The sequence below is a fragment of the Sus scrofa genome, chromosome 6, assembly GCF_054392235.1.
Source record: "Sus scrofa isolate SSC_HxYL_T2T_F1_AM1 chromosome 6, Sscrofa_HxYL_maternal_Yorkshire_Landrace_v2.0, whole genome shotgun sequence".
Classification (NCBI taxonomy): domain Eukaryota; kingdom Metazoa; phylum Chordata; class Mammalia; order Artiodactyla; family Suidae; genus Sus; species Sus scrofa.
In genome coordinates, this window is record NC_139388.1 from 24,402,015 (window position 1) to 24,417,976 (window position 15,962).

At 36.3% G+C, this 15,962-nt stretch overlaps 1 protein-coding gene and 1 long non-coding RNA gene across 27 annotated transcripts in view; one reads left to right on the forward strand and one right to left on the reverse strand.

The window, feature by feature from the left end:
• Positions 1-15,962, forward strand: part of LOC146402255 (uncharacterized) — a 912,822-nt gene that overhangs the window by 891,697 nt on the left and 5,163 nt on the right. The gene's annotated exons all lie outside the window — the stretch shown is intronic.
• Positions 1-15,962, reverse strand: part of CDH8 (cadherin 8) — a 1,221,794-nt gene that overhangs the window by 93,284 nt on the left and 1,112,548 nt on the right. The window lies entirely within an intron of this gene.

Consider the following 15,962-nt stretch of genomic DNA (forward strand, 5'->3'; position numbering starts at 1 on the left):
TGGCATTGCTGTGAGCTGTGTTGTAGGTCGCAGACACAGCTCAGATCTGGCATTGCTGTGGCTGTGGTATAGGCCGGTAGGAGTAGCTCTGATTAGACCCCTAGCCTGGGAACCTCCATATGCCATGAGTGCAGCCCCAGAAAAGACCAAAAAACAAACAAACAAAAAAAAAAAAAAAAACAAAACCCCCACAAGATTAAGCAGAGATGCAACAAACAGTAGCCGAAATCAAAAATTCACTAGCAGTGACCAATAGGAATGAAAAGGTGAGGTGGAAGACAGACTGATGGAAATCACTGATGTGGAAAAGAATAAAGAAATAAGAATGAAAAGAAATGAGGACAGTATAAGAAAACACTGGGAAAACTTTAAAAGCACCAAATTTCACATTATAGAGCTGCAGGAAGGAGAAAAGAGAGAGAAAGGGCCGGAAAAAATATTTGAAGAGATAATAGGCAAAAACTTCCCTAACATGGGAAAGGAATAATTCACTCAAATCTGGGAAGCACAACAAATACCAAGCATATAGAATAAATCCAAGGAGGAACACCCTAGGATACATCAAACTGACCAAAATTAAAGAGAAAGAATATTAAAAGCAGCTAGGGAAAAGCAACGAATAACAGAAAAAGGAACCCTGATAAAGTTATCAGCTGAGTTTTCAGCAGAAACTCTGCATACCAGAAGGGAGTGGCATGATATATTTAATGTGATCAAGGGAAAAAAACCCTCCAACCTAGAATATTCTACCTAGCAAGCCTCTCTCATTCTGATTTCAAGGAGAAATCAAATGCTTTATAGACAAGCAAAAAGCTAAGAGAATTCAGCACCACTATACCAGCTTTACAACAAATACTGAAGGAACTTCTCTAGGTGGAAAAGACCACAATCAGAAATAAGAAAATTACTAATGAGAAGGCTCACTGGTAAAGGTAAACAGAGTAAAGGTAAGGAATCATCCACACAGAAATGTGATACCAAACACAGAAATTTTGAGAAGAGGAAAGGACAAATGCAGTATACTGGAGATGCATTTGTAATAAAGAGACCAGCAATTTAAAACAATCTGTGTGTGTGTGTGTGTGTGTGTACACACACACACACACACACACATATATATGGACTCCTATATCAAAACCTCACGATAACCACAAACCAAAAATTCACAATAGATAGAAACACACACACACACACACACACACACACACCCCAACACACACAAAGCAATCCAAACATGACACTAAAGATATTCATTACACCACAGAGACGAAAACAAGAGAAGAAGGGGGGAAAAAAGACCAACAAAAACAAATCCAAAACAATTAACAAAATGACAATAAGAACATACATATCAATAATTACCTTAATAGAGAGAACATTCCTTAACATAATCAAAGCCATTTATGACAAACCCACAGCAAATATAATACTCAATGGAGAAAAATTAAAAGCCTTCCCACTAAAATCTGGAACAAGACAGGGATGCCCACTCTCACCACTGCTCTTCAACATAGTTTTGGAAGTCCCAGCCACAGCAATTAGGCAAACAAAAGAAATAAAAGGCATCCATATAGGAAGAGAAGAGATCAAACTGTCACTGTATGCAGATGACATGATACTATACATAGAAAACCCTAAGGACTCAACCCAAAAACTACTTGAACTGATCAACAAATTCAGCAAAGTAGCAGGATATAAGATTAACATTCAAAAATCAGTCACATTTCTGTATACTAACAATGAGATATTAGAAAAGGAATACAGAAATAGAATACCCTTTAAAATTGCACCACAAAAAATTAAATACTTGGGAATACACCTGACCAAGGAGGTAAAGGACTTATATGCCAAGAAGTATAAAACATTAATCAAGAAAATTAAAGAAAATGTAAGGAAATGGAAAGATATTCCATTTTCCTGGATTGGAAAATTAATATTGTAAAAATGGTCATACTACCCAAAGCAATCTACAGATTCAATGCAATCCCTATCAAATTACCCATGACATTTTTCACAGAACTAGAACAAACAATCCAAAAATTTATATGGAACCACAAAAGACCCGGAATTGCCAAAGCAATTCTGAGAAACAAAAACCAAGCAGGAGGCATAACTTTTCCAGACTTCAAGCAAAATTACAAAGCCACAGTCATCAAGACAGTGTGGTACTTGTACCCAAACAGACATACAGACCAAGGGAACAGAATAGAGAACCCGGAAATAAACCCAGACACCTATGGTCAATTAATCTTTGACAAAGGAAGCAAGAACATAAATGGCAAAAATACAGTTTATTCAGCAAGAATTGCTGGGAAACCTGGACAGCTGCATGCAAATCAATGAAACTAGAACACACCCTCACACCATGCATGAAAATAAATTCAAAATGGCTTAAAGACTTAAATATAAGACAAGACACCATCAAACTCCTGGAAGAGAACATAGGCAAAACATTCTCTGACATCAACCTTATGAATATTTTCTCAGGTCAGTCTCCTAAAGCAACCAGAAATAAGAGCAAAAATAAATCAATGAGACCTAATGAATCTGACAAGCTTTTGCATAGCAAATGAAAACAAAAAGACAACTTACAGAATGGGAGAAAATAGTTTCATATGATGCAATAGATAAGTGCTTAATCTCTAGAATATGCAAGCAACTTATACAACTCAACACCAAAAAAGCCAACAACCAATCAAAAAATGGGCCATGGACCTGAATAGACATTTCTCCAAGGAAGAGATACTGATGGCCAATAAGCACATGAAAAAATGCTCAACATCCCTGATTATTTGAGAAATGCAAATCAAAACTACTATGAAATACCACCTCACACCAGTCAGAATGGTCATCATTAACAAGTCCACAAATAACAAATGCAGGAGGGGTTGTGCAGAAAAGGGAACCCTCCTGCACTGTTGGTGGGAATATAAGCTGGTACAGCCACTATGGAGAACAGTATGGAGGTACTTTAGAAATCTATACATAGAACTACCCCATGATCCAGCAATCCCACTCTTGGGCATATATCTGAACAAAACTTTCCTTAAAAAAGACACAAGCACCCGCATGTTCTTTGCAGCTCTATTCACAATAGCCAAGAGCTGGAAACAACCCAAACATCCATTGACAGAGGACTGAGTAAAGATGTGGTATATATACACAATGGAATACTACTCAGCAATAAAAGAGAATGAAATAATGCCATTTGCAGCAACATGGCTGGAAGTAGAGTCTCTCATACCGAGTGAAATAAGTCAGAAAGAGAAAGACAAATACCATATGATATCACTCATATCTGGTATCTAATATATAGCACAAACGAACCTTTCCACAGAAAAGAAAATCACGGACTGGGAGAATAGATTTGTAGTTGCCTGGGTAGAAGAGGAGCGAGTGGGAGGAGGTGGGAGCTTGGGGTCAACGGATGCAAACTATTGCTCATGGAATAGATTTACAATGAGATCCTGCTGTGTAGCACTGAAAACTATGTCTAGATACTAACAACACAGCATGACCATGGGAGAAAAAATTATGTATACATGTCTGTGTAACTGGGTCCACATGCTGTACAGTGGGGGGGAAAAAAGTGTGTTGGGGGAAATAACAATAAAAAATAAATTAAAAAATAATAATACTTACCTTAAATGTAAATGGACTAAATGCTCCAACTAGAAGACCTAGACTGGCTGAATGTATACAAAACAAGACCCATATGTATGCTGTCTACAAGAGACTCACTTCAATTCTATGGATACATTCAAACTGAAAGTGAGAGGATGGAAGATGATATTTTATGCAAACAGAAATCAAAAGAAAGCTGGAGTAGCAATACTCATATTAAACAAAATATTAGACTAAAATAAAGATGATTACAAGAGACAAAGAAGGCCATTACATAATGATCAAAGGATTAATCCAAGAAGAAGATACAACAGTTGTAAATATATATGCACCCAGTGTAGCAGAACCTCAATTTATAAGATGATTGCTGTTAGCCTTAAAAAGAGAAATCAACAGTAACAAAATAATAGTGGGGGACTTTAACACCCCACTTACAGAAATGGACAGATCATCCTGACATAAAACCATCAAGGAAAAACAGGCCTTAAATGATGCATTAGACAAGATGGACTTAATATATATTTATAGAATATTCCATCCAAAAGCAGAAGAATACACATTCTTCTCAATTGCACATGGAATATACTCTAGGATAGATCACACTTTGGGCCATAAATCAAGCCTCAGTAAATTTAAGAAAACTGAAATTGTATCAAGCATCTTTTCTAGCCACAAGACTCTAAGAGTAGAAATCAATGACAAGAAAAAAAAACTATAAAAAACAATCATGTGAGGACTAAACAATATGCTACCAAACAACCAATGGAAGAAATTAGTGATCAAATCAAAAAGGAAATTTAAAAAATACCTAGAGAGAAATGACAATGAAGACACAATGATCCAAAACCTATGGGATGCAGCAAAAGCCATTCTAAGAGGTAAGTTTATAGCAATACAAACCTACTTCAGGAAACAAGAAAAAATATCAAACAAATAACCTAACCTTATACCTAAAGCAACTTGAGAAAGGAGAACAAACAAAATCCAAAGTCAATAGAAGGAAATAAATCATAAAGATCAAAGGAGAAATAAATGAAATAGAAATGAAGAAAACAATAGAAAAGATCAGTGAAACTAAAAGCTGGTTCTCTTACATACAGAAGGCCAAAAAACACCTGAAAATATCTTCAACATCACTGATTATTACAGAAATGCAAATCAAAACCACTATGAGGTACCACCTTATACCAGCCAGAATGGCCATCATCAAAAAGTCTACAAATAGTAAGTGCTGGAGAGGGTGTGGAGAAAAAGGAACACTATTACACTGTTGGTGGGAATGAAAATTGGTGCAACCACTGTGGAAAACAGTATGGAGATTCCTCAAAAAAGTAAAAATAGAATTACCATTTGATCCAGCAATCTCATTCCTGGGCATCTATCTAGAGAAAACCATGACTCAAAAAGACACATATACTCCAATGTTCACTGCAGCACTGTATGCAATAGCCAAGACATGGAAACAATCTACATGTCCATTGAGAGAGGAGTGGATAAGGTGTGGTACATATACAAAATGGAATTATTACTCAGCCATTAAAGAGAAAGAAATAATGGCATTTTTAGCAACATGGATGGACCTAGAAATTATCATGCTAAATGAAGTTAGTCATACAATGAGACACCAACATCAAATGATATCACTTACATGTGGAATCTTAAAAAAGGCCACAATGAACTTCTTTGCAGAACAGATACTGACTCACAGACTGAAAAACTTACGGTTTCCAAATGAGACAGGTTGTAGGGTGGGGGCTGTACTGAGAGTTTGGGATGGAAATGCTATAAAATTTGGTTGTGATGATTATTGTACACCTATAAATGTAGTAAAATCATTAACTAATTTTTAAAAAGCTGGTTCTTTTAAAAGATCAACAAGGAGTTCCCATCATGGTGCAGCAGAAACAAATATGACCAGGAACCATTAGGTTGCTGGTTTGATCCCTGGCCTCGCTCAGTGGGTTAAGGATCCACTGTTGCCGTGAGCTGTGGTGTAGGTCACGATGTGGCTCAGATCTGGCATTGCTGTGGCTCTAGTGTAGGCTGGCCGCTATAGCTCTGATTAGACCCCTAGCCTGGGAACCTCCACATGCCGCTGGTACAGCCCTAAAAGGACAAAAGACAAAAGACCAAAAAAAAAAAAAAAAAAAAAAAAAAAAGATCAACAAAATTGATAAACCCTTTAGCCAGACTCATCAAGAAAATAAGAGGACTCAAATCAATAAAATTCAAAATCAAAAAGGAAAGGTTACAGTGGACATCACATAAATATATAAAGGATCAGAAGAGACCACTATAAGCAACTATATGTCAATAAAATGGACAACCTAGAATAAATGGACAAATTCTTAGAAAGGAAAAATCTTCAAAGACTAAACTAGGAAGAAATAGAAAAGATGAATGGACCAATATCAAGTACTGAAATTGAAAATGTAATTTTAAAACTTTCACCAAAAAAAGTCTGGGACCAGATGGCTTCATGGGAGATATCTATCAAACATTTAGAGAAGAGTTAACACCTTTCCTTATGAAACTCTTCCAAAATATCACAGAGGAAGAAACACTTTCAAACTCCTTCTATGAGGCCACCATCACCTTGATACAAAAACCACACACACCACACACACACACACACACAAACACACACACACACACAATACAGGCCGATATCACTGATGAACATAGATGCAAAAATCCTCAGCAAAATACTAGAAAACTGAATCCAGTAATGCATTAAAAGGATCATACAGCATGATCAAGTGGGATTTATCCCAAGGATCAAGGATTTTTCAATACCCACAAATCAATCAGTATGATAAACTACATTAACAAATTGAAGAATAAAAAACATATAATCGTCTCAATAGAGAGGCAGAAAAAGCTTTTGACAAAATCCAACCCCCATTTCTGCTTTTAAGTGGGAAAAGAGGGAACCTATCTCAACACAATAAAGGCCATATATGACAAACCCACAGCTAACATCATTCTCAATGGTGAAAAGCTGAAAGCTAAGATCAGGAACAAGACAAGGATGTCTGCTCTCGCCACTTTTAATTAACATAGTTTTGGACATCTAAGCCACAGCATTCAGAGAAGAAAAAGAAATAAAAGGTATCCAAATTGTAAAGAAAGAATTAATTTACATAAAAAGACAAAAGACCTGTACTCTGAAAACTAAGATGCTGATGAAAGATATCAAAGATGACACAAATAGATGGAAAGATATACCTTGCTCTTGGAATGGAAGAATCAATATAGTGAAAATGACTACTACCCAAGGCAATCTATGGATTCAGTGCAATCCCTGTCAAGTTACCAATGACACTGTTCACAGAACTAGAACAAGAAATTTTTAAAATTGTATGGAAACACAAAAGACCCCAAACAACTAAAGCAATCCTGAGAAAGAAAAATGGAGCTGGACAATCAGGCTCCTTGATTTCATATAGGTGCAGTCATCAAAACAGTATGGGTGGCACAAAACCAGACATATAGATCAATAGAACAGGATAAAAAGCCCAGAAGTAAATCTACTCACCTATGGTCAACTAATCTACAACGAAGGAAACAAGAATATAAAATGGAGAGAAGACAGTCTCCTCAATAAGTGGTGCTGGGAAAACTGGATAGCTACATGCAAAAGAATGATTAGAATGCTATAATACCACACACAAAAATAAACTCAGAATGGATTAAAGACCTAAATCTAAGACCATATACTATAAAACTCTTAAAGGAAAACAGAGACCGAACACTCTCTTGACATAAATCATAGCAATACCTTCTCAGATCCACTTCCAAGAGTAATGCAAATAAAAACAAAAATAAATAGGACGTTATAAAACTTAATTTTCTTTTCACAGCAAAGGAAACCCTACACAAAGTAGAAATACAACCCAAAGAAGGGGAGAAAAATATTTGCAAATGAAACAAGTGACAAGAGATTAATGTCCCAAATATATAAACACCTCAGATAGCTCAATATCAAAAAAGGCAAACAACCCAATCAAAAAAATGGTCATAAGATCTAAATAGACATTTCTCCAAAGAAGATATACAAATGGCCAAAAAACACATGAAAAGATATTCAACATCACAAATATTAGAGAAATGAATATCAAAACTACTATGAGATACCACCTTATACTAGCCAGAATGGCCATCATCAAAAAGTCTACAAACATTAAGTGTAGGAAAAGGAACCCTATTACACTGTTGGTGGGAAAGTAAATTGGTACAACCACTGTGGAAAACAATATGGAGGCTTCTCAAAAAACTAAAAACAATTACCATATTATCCAGCAACCCCATTCCTGGGCATATATCTGGAGAAAACCATGACTCAAAAAGATACATGCACCCCAGTGTTCACTGCAGCCTTATTTCCAATAGCCAAGATATGGAAACAACTTGACTACCCATTGACAGAGGAATGTATCAAAGAGAAGTGATACATATATACAATGGAATATTACTCAGCCATGAAAACGAATGAATTAATGTCATTTGCAGCAACATAGATAGACCTAGAGATTATCATACTAAGTGAATTTAGTCAGTCAATGAAAGAAAAATATCAAATTATATCATTTATATATGGAGTCTATAAAAAGGATACAAATGAACTTATTTGCAGAACAGAAACAGACTCACAGACTTGGAAAAACTTACAGTTACCAAAGGAAATAGGTGTTGGGATGTAGGAATGGACTGGGGATTTGGGGTTGGCATATGCACACTGAGGTATATGGAATGATTGGCCAACTGGGACATGCTGTATAGCATAGAGAACTCTACCCAATGTTCTGAAAAGAAAAAGAATCTAAAAGAATGTATGTGTGTCCATGTATAACTGAATCACTTTGTTGTAGAGCGGAAAGTATCACAACATTGTAAATCAACTATACTTAAATAAAATTTTAAAAAATGAAAGAAGTCATTGAAATAAGGAAATATATATGCCCTGTATTAATGCTCTTCTTCTCTTTTGTTATTTCTGATAAACTGTCTTACTGACTGTCACAAATCCCTCTGAGTTAAGTAGGACATATGTTATTAATATTCTTTGTTTATTCAGAAATTTTTTAAAAAGTTCACTGGATACAAGATACAATCTCAAGGTCACAGAGCTAGTTAGACTGCAAAGACCAGCCTTAGAACAAGGGCTTTTTAAATTCAAAGATAAAGTACAACAAGGAACATATCTAACAGGGTTTATGAAGTAACAGGGAAGTTATACAGATATTCTCAGCTTTTAGAATGTTCTAGAGTTTTAGGACTTAAAGCTTTAAGAGTATTTAAAACATTTAATTGTATGTAATAATAATTCTAATAGTAGTATACAGTGTTAAAAATAGTTTAAGGCTACCTTTTTTTTAAATTTCCGTAATTATTTTTTTCTACTGTACAGAAAGGCTATCTTAATTGTCTTTTGTAACATGTTCTTGTGGGAAACAAGTTAGTGTGGTTATTTTATTTTTTATTTTATTTGTCTTTTTAGGGTTGCACGCATGGCATATGCAAGTTCCCAAGCTAGGGGCTGAATTGGAGCTACAGTTTCCAGGCTATGCCACAGCCACAGCAATGCCAGATCTGAGCAATGTCTGTGACCTACACTGTAGCTTGTGGCAACACCAGATCCTTAATCCACTGAGCAAGGCCAGGGATCAAACCTGCATCTTCATGGATACTAGTTGGGTTCGTTTCTGCTGAGCCACAATTGGAACTCCAGTGTGGTAATTTTAAAACATGGTCCCCAAATTGTTTGCCTTACACCTTAGTGCAAGGTAGGGTGTGTGTTCCCTTCTCTTGGATGTTTGTTCTCTTACTAAACAATAGTATATAAAAAAAAGTGACACTACGTCAATTTCTAGACTCATGTCCCATCTTTGTTGGGATGCTCACTATTGGAACAGAGACACCAGACAATGAAGGAGCCCAAGCTCTCTCCTGGACAGGCAGCAAAGAGCCAACACCAATGTGCCAGCCATTTGAGTGAGGCATCTTGAAATTGGATGGTCAGCCAAGTTCAAGCTTTCCCAGCTGGTACCACATTCTGCAGAGACCAAGCTGACCATTACAAGCACTACTCACTTTTCATATTTGTGAGCAAAATAAATATTTGTTATTGTTTTATGCCATTAAGTTCCAGAGCAGTCTGTTATGTAACAGTAACCAGAACAAATTTTAGTCCCTGGATGCAAGGTGCTACTGCAATAAAAACTTAAAACATGTGGCATTGGCTTTGGGACCAGGTGGCAAACAAGAGTTAGATAAATTGGGAAGATTGTTAGTGAAAGCCAAAAGGATATGAGGAGACTGTTGACAAGGTCTTATAGTAAAGAAAACAGGGAAAGTGTTATTGGTAGTTAGAGGAAAGGAGACCCTTGTATGTAGGGGCTAGATTTTTGACCATGTCACCTGCAGGTCATGCAGAAGAAAAGGAAATGTACCAAATGAATTTGATATTCTAATTAAGAGATTTCAAGCAGAAACAGAATTTTTTAAAATGCCACATTGATTATTCTCAATGCCTAAATAAAATGTGGAGGGGGAAAAATTAGCAAAAGGAGGAACTTTTCCATCAAGACTGGTTGGGTTTGAAAATAAAGCTTTTTCATCTGCAGGTTCTCCAGAGAAAAACAATTCTCAAATTAAGATATGTCTCATCCCACAGATCAAATACATATTGGGACAATGTGATCCTTTGTTGTTAATATCTCAGAAAGATCTGAGGTTCCTCATGGGAACTTTCAGAGAGATGAAAGGCGCTGTGAAGGTTCTAAGGACAGAACATGGCTCCCAGATTCTCTCTGTTAAAAATCTTAAAGAGTATTGACCACAGCAGTTTCACTAGATTCCCAAAGTCAAGAAGGGCTCATTGTGAAGAGACATGGGAGTGTAACTCTTTTTTAATGAAATGGATTATACATTGATTACTCTTTAAAGGAAATGCACTGGTTTTGATTAACAGAGACAATGGAAAACAAAAAGAGGCCCCTGGTCTCAAACATTTATAGGCGGAAGGCAGATACCAGGTACAAACACAATTTATTAAAAAAAAAAAAAAAAAAAAAAAAAAGAAGCAGAAGAATGATTGGGGCCAAATCAAGAGCCAAAGAATAGAGCTGAGAGTCTAAGATAATTAGTTTTTCAAAGAAGTGCCATATAGAAGGAACCAGTGATATATGCCAAGTGAATTCAGGAATTGCTATTTATCACTGGCTTCTTTGTAACTTATATCTTTTCTCTTTTTAAGTAACAGTGTCTATATAGAAGTCTTCCTAAACATGTTCCCTTATACAAGAATGTACCCCTATATTCTGATGCTGAAGCTGATGCGAAAATTCATTGAAAACTTGGAGTGTTTTAGTAGGAATTTAATAACTTCTAGACAAAAGTAGTTTGTGATGTTTTTAAAACATTGCATAAAATTATTTAATATTCCTTTGAGACCTTTCTCCTGAATCTGAACTGTGTTACTGCTTAAGCAACAGAAAATAAGAAAAGTAAAACTTTGTGAGTATTGGACATATATATCTATAAGAAACTAATAGATTTCACTTTCCGTCTCTCTTGAGACAGTCGCTTTTGCAATTCTGACACCATGGAACGCAACCTTTAAGCCAGTCCCTGAAGAAAGCCACATGTATTACAGGCCCAAATCACTGATGAACATAGGCACAAATATCCTCAACAAAATACTAGCAAACTGAATCAAACACTGCATTAAAAGGATCATACATCACGACTAAGTGGCATTTATCCCAGGATGCAAGGATTCAGTATTCAGAAATCAACTAGTGTGATGCACCACATTAACAAACTGAAGAATAAAAACCATATGATCATCTCAATAGATGCAGAAAAATCTGTTGAAAAAAATCAATGCCCATTAATGATAAAAACTCTCCAGAGAGTGGGCACTGAGGGATCTTACCTCAACACAGTAAAAGGCTGTATATGGCAAACCCACAACTAACATCATTCCCAACAGGGAAAAGCTGAAAGCATTCCTGCAAAGATCAGGAACAAGACAAGCATGTCCACTCTCACCACTTTTATTCAGCATACTTTTTTGAAGTCCTAGCCACACCAATCAGAGAAGAAAAATAAATAAAAGACATCCAAATTGGAAGGGAAGAGGTAAAATTGTCACTCTAGGCAGATGGCACGATACTATACACAGAAAACCCTAAGGACTCCACACACAAATTACTCGATCTGATACAGTAATTCAGCAAAGTAGCAGGATATAAGATTAATATTCAGAAGTTGGTTGCATTTCTGTATACTAACAATGAAATATTAGAAAAGGATTATAAAAAAATACATTTTAAAATAGCACCAAAAAAATTAAAATAAAATATCTAAACCTGACTAAGGAGGTGAAAGACACATACTTTGAGGACTACAAAACATTAATTAAGGAAATTAAAGAGGATTCAAGAAATAGAAAGATATCCCATTCTCCTGGACTGGAAGAATTAATATTATTAAAATAGCTATACTACCCAAAGTAATCTACAGATTTAATGCAATCCCTATCAAATTACCCATGACGTTTTTCACAGAACTAGAACAAACAATCCAAAAATTTATATGGAACCCTAAAGTACCCAGAATTGCCAAGGAAATACTGAGGAACAAAAACCAAGCAGGAGGCATAACTCTCCCAGACTTCAGCCAATATTAAGACAGTGTGGTACTGGTACAAAAACAGACCTATAGAGAAATGGAACAGAATAGAGTGCCCAGAAGTAAACCCAGACATCTACAGTCAATTAATCTTCAACAAAGGAGGCAAGAATATAAAATGAGAAAAAGACAAGTCTCTTCAGCAAGTGGTGCTGGGAAAACTGGACAGCTGCATGTAAATCAATCAATTAACCTAGAACACCCTCTCATACTTTGCATAAAAACTCAAAATGGCTTAAAGACTTAAATAAGACAAGACCCCATAAATCTAGAAGAGAACGTAGGCAAAACATTCTCTGACATCAACCATACAAATGTTTTCTTAGGTCAGTCTTCCAGGACAATAGAAATAAAAACAAACAGATGGGATCTAATCAAACTTAAAAGCTTTTGTACAGCAAAGGAAACTTATAAAAACAAAACAAAAACAAAAAACCCCAAAGAAACACAAAAAGACAACCTACAGAATGGGAAAAAAAAATTGTTGCAAATTATGCAACCAAAGGCTTAATCTCCAAAAAATACAAACAATTCAACAACAAAGAAACAAACAACCCAATCAAAAAATGGGCCAAAGACCTGAATAGATGTTTCTCCAAAGAAGACATATGAATGGCCAACAGGCACATGAAAAAATGCTCAACATCAGTAATTATTAAAGAAATGCAAATCAAAATTACAATGAGATACTACCTCGCACAAGTCAGAATGGCTATCATTAGTAAGTCTACAAATAACAAATGCTGGAGACAGTGTGGAGAAAAGGGAATCCTCCTTCACTGTAGGTGGGAATGTACATTGGTACAACTACAATAAAAGCAGTATGGAGGTCCCTCAGAAAACTAAATATAGAACTACCACATGATCGAGCAATCCCACTCCTGGGCATCTATTTGGACAAAACTACAATTCAAAAAGATACATGCACCTGTATGTTCACAGCAGCACTATTAACAATAGCCAAGCCATGGAAACTACCTAAATGTCCATTGACAGGTAAATCAATTAAGATGTGTGGTACATATATACCATGGAATACTATTATTCCATAAAAAGAACAAAATAATAACATTTGCAGTAACATAGATGCAGTTAGAGATTATCCTAAGTGAAGTAAGTCAGAATGAAAAAGATAAATACCATACGATATCACTTATTTTTGGAATCTAAAATAGGTGCAAATGAACCTATCTACAAAATAGAAATAGACTCACAGACATAAAAAACAGACTTGTGCCAAGGGGGGAGGGAGGGAGTGGGATGGACTGGGAGTTTGGGGTTACTAGATGCAAACTATTATATTTAGAATGGATGGGCCTGAGGTCCTATTGGCACAACTGGTCGTATTGGCACAGGGAACTGTGTCCAATCTCTTGGGTTAGAACATAATGGGAGATGATAGATGAAAAAAATGTTCATATATGTGTGACTGAATCACTTTGCTGTACAGCAGAAATTGGCACAACATTGTAAATCAGCTGTACTTCAATAAAAAAAAAATTCCTTGCAAATGTCCTTACTAGTAGACATTAATACCTCAAAAATTTTCCCATCTTTCTGAAATAAATATTTGTCTCTCAAAAATGCATAGATAAATATACAACCCAGGTGAGTGTGATGGATGCATACTGAGCTCAGAAACACTAGCCTAAAGTTTTGCTTTGTGATAACTATTACATAATAACTAGAACCTTGCTACTCCAATTTAGCCCACTGACCAGTTATGTCAGCATCATCTGGAAGCTTATTAAAAATGCAGAATTTCTACTCCTAACTTTGAGAATCTGATTCTGCTTTTTTGCAAGATTTCCAGTTAACACAAAGGCACATAAAAGCTTGCGAAGAGGTGCCTTAGCATACTTTCTGAACAACTCATGTGCATCCCACAAAAATGCAGCTTTGTTTTTAGTGAGAGTGAGAATATTTAGGCACCAACTTCCTGCTAGGGTGAGGATATTAAACAAAGTGCCCTATATTACACATCTTATTTGAGCTTGTACAGTACATAAAGGGATAACAGTAAAGACCTGGTCTGTCTCTCTCCAGAGCCTATGTTCTTAAGCAAGATGCCAAACTGCCCAATCTTTTTCTTCGTCTATTAGTCCAGTTCCTGTGGGTCAGATTTCTAGCTCTTTACAGCAGGGAGCATCATGAACTTCAGACACACATGCTGGGGTCAGAATACATATTATTCACTCCAGCAGCTCTGATTATATTACTCTCTGGACACTATGCTCATAACAGGAACCTCAGATCCACCACCCAGTCGTGGCCTCAGGACTGCAGAGTGTCTGCAGGCTTTCCTCCTCCCCAAAGCCCTCCATTGATCCTTCCATGTGTATCACAGCCTCCAAGTCGATGGAGTGCACATTAACTGTAAAATAATACTGTTGGGAGCTAGAGTTGAAAGGGAAATCTCTGATTGTCCCTGGTTGGATTTTCTGCCTATTTATCTTCTAAACTTCAATTCTGTGGAAATTTCTGGCAGAACCAAGTGTTATCTGAATACACAACTGACAGCATAAAAAATCATTTGCCATTTTTATGCCTAGGGTTTAACTTCAAGAAAATAGCAAAATTCACGTTGAGTTGATAGTTTAGGGATTTCAGGGGGAGGGGTAGTTGTTTTTAATCCCTTTGCTAAATAAGTAGGGAAGCATAGCTGGAAAATGCTTCAAAGCTGTTACAGAATAGATTAGGATTCTGTATATTTTGTAGAATTATTAGAAGTGAAATAAAAAAGTTATATCTGTAACAGCAAAACGAATGGCTAATGGAGCAAGGCAGACCCTCAATAACGGCAACTAATATCACTGAGTATCATATTCTAGTTTTTGCTAGCTCCTGGAAATTCAAAGATGAATAATTTAGGGTGAACAAGATACTGTGACCACAAAATGAATTAATACATCTAATATAACTAATTGTCCATTTCAATGTACCTGGCATGGTGCTAGGTGCTAACTAGGTGCCTTCTCTACCTCAGATCATTCAGCATCCTATGATGTTGGTGTTATCATTCGCATTTCACAAAGAAGGAAATGAAGCTCAGAAACATGGGGAGACTTTCCCATCGTCACCTAACCCGTATGTAACCCAGACAGAATTCAAACAAAGGCTCTCTGGCTCAGACTCCTTTCTTTGATGGCAGAAGTGAGAAAGGGCATTGCATGGAGGTCAAGAGCAGCTGGTTGAAAAACAAATGGATTTTAGATTCAAATCAAAGAGCGCTCACCACCCAACTTCAGCACCTTCCCTGTGTTTCTCCACAGACGGCCCCAAATGGGCTCAGTCTGTCTTTGGAAAACTAAGAATAATTATTACCACCTACATGAATCACTAACCATTCACGTTCAATTACTGATGCAGCATAATGACCATTACACGTGTCCGTAAAGGTGTCAGATTAATGAGACATTTCCTTTTGTCTCAACACTAAACTAAGTATACCAAAGATTCTCTGTCTTCATCGTCTTGTGTCACAAGCTTTTGGGAGAAAACTAGAGAAAACTGACACATTTAGGGTAAAGGTAATGTGTGGTATGACAAAGACCAAGAGATTGACTAACTGAAATTAGTTCACAGTTCTCCAGTGCTTATTTTATTTACTTTACAAAAAGCGGAAAGTTTTTAAATTATGT